The following is a 1969-nucleotide window of genomic DNA, read 5'->3' as shown; positions in this document are numbered from 1 at the left end:
AATTTATCCATTTTATTTAGCATTGTAACTGTGGTTTACAATAATGGCATAAACTTGAAAATCCGGATGAGTCATTAGAGACATCTAACAACAGCTTCCAAAATTGCCCCATGTGTGGTGTCGTTTGTCAGTGTTAGGATTCATAAGCGATTCTCCTCAAATTTCAGGCAGCCCGCATCAATTAGACTTTGCACCTTATGCTCCAGGGCCCTACAATGCTCAATGGAATGCCCCGGGGCTCCTCCATGATATGCACATGTTGCATTCGAGTCGTTTCCTCGGAAAATTTGATGTTGAGGAACCTTGGCTTGGGTTATGGCTAGCATTGAATTATCGAGTAGATATGGGAGCAAGTTAGCATATGACATTGGAATTGGGGGGAATTCTATAGGCTTTTTCGCTGCAAAATTCCTTCCTTGGTTGGTGTTTGGTTCATGCTGAAGGTGGTGTTTAGCATTGGTTGTGTGGTAGGTGGGTTTTGTGGTTGATTTAGGGATGGCCTGGGTGGTGGGTAAGGAGAAGGGTTGTTATTGGCTGAGTAATGACATTGTTTGGTTGGTGGGAAACTTGGTCGTATAGGAATGGCAGTCACAACATGGGATTCTCCTTCGTTCTCACCCTCTTCATTTGCCCCAGTTTTTGCTTTTATCAAAGCAGGATAATCAGATTTGCCTCTTTTCAGACCCACTTCGATCCTTTTGTCGGTGAAAACTAAATAAGCAAAGCTTTAAGGTGTGCAACCCACCATTTTTCATAATAGAACACTGGTAATGTGTCTACTATCATTGTTATCATTTATTTCTCCGTCATTGAGGTGCCACTTGAGCTGCCAGGTCTCTCCACCTTTGGGTGTATTCTTTGAAACATTTGTGCCCCTTTTTGCACATGTTCTGTAGTTGCATCCTATCTGGAGCCATATCAGAATTGTACTGACACTGCCTAATGAAAGCAACCATTAGGTCCTTCCAAGAATGGACTCGGGAAGGTTCTAAGTTAGTGTACCGGGTAACAGCTACCCCGGTAAGACTTTCTTGGGAGAAATGTATCAGTAGTTCCTCATCTTTTGCGTATGCCCCCATCTTCCGACAATACATCTTTAGATGGTTCTTGGGGAAAGTAGTCCCCTTGTACTTGTCAAAGTCCGGCACCTTGAACTTGGGAGGGGTGATGATATTGGGTACTAGGAACAACTCTTCTAGGCTAGCAAAGGCATAATCTTCGCCTCCTTCAATGGCCCTGAGCCTTTCCTTTAGATGATCCAACTTCTCCCATTTTTTGCCATAGCATAAGGGTTTTTACCCGCTGTGGAATACAAGGGGTGTGGTTGTGGGTGATACTGAGGGCCATCCAAAGTGTTTTGCAGGGGTATATCACCAACTGCTTGCCCTTCAGTGGCATATCCAAGGCAAGGCTCGAAGTCGGCTAGATTGTGGTGGGGCATTTCATGTATCTCCCCCATGGGTTGAGAGACATGTGCATGATCAGATTGAGGTTGTTGGCTCTCAATGAGTATAGGAGTGGAGTTATTGACATTCTCACTGGGAGTGTACGCCACATTGGGTGGTGTATAGTTGGGAGGCAAGCCATATGGCGGGAAGGCGTGCTCGTTTTGAATTTGCACATCATGGGGTCGTCCGTACATCCCAAATCTTTGCCTACCATATATGAGGTTGGATGATTCATTATGTTGAGGTCAGATGGGGGCATTAGGTTCACCTTAGCAACAGTGCTAGTAGCGGCAACTGTAACCGCATTGGCTTCCATTATCTTCTTCATGCTCATCATGGCCTCCACCATTGTGGCCATTTGCTCTTTCATGGCCTCCATGTCGGCCTTCATCTGCTCTTGCACGTCCTCTAGTTCACCCATTATTGTAGCTCTAGCACAGGTTCGGTAAGGGCACCGTAAAACATGTTCTTTTCTTTTTGATAACAATGATTAAGTTCATTCTTTTTCAAGGAAAGAATGC

This window comes from Glycine soja, chromosome 18 (genome assembly GCF_004193775.1).
Source record: "Glycine soja cultivar W05 chromosome 18, ASM419377v2, whole genome shotgun sequence".
NCBI lineage: Eukaryota > Viridiplantae > Streptophyta > Magnoliopsida > Fabales > Fabaceae > Glycine > Glycine soja.
The sequence above is the reverse complement of the archived record's forward strand: the minus strand, read 5'-3'. Positions refer to the sequence as shown.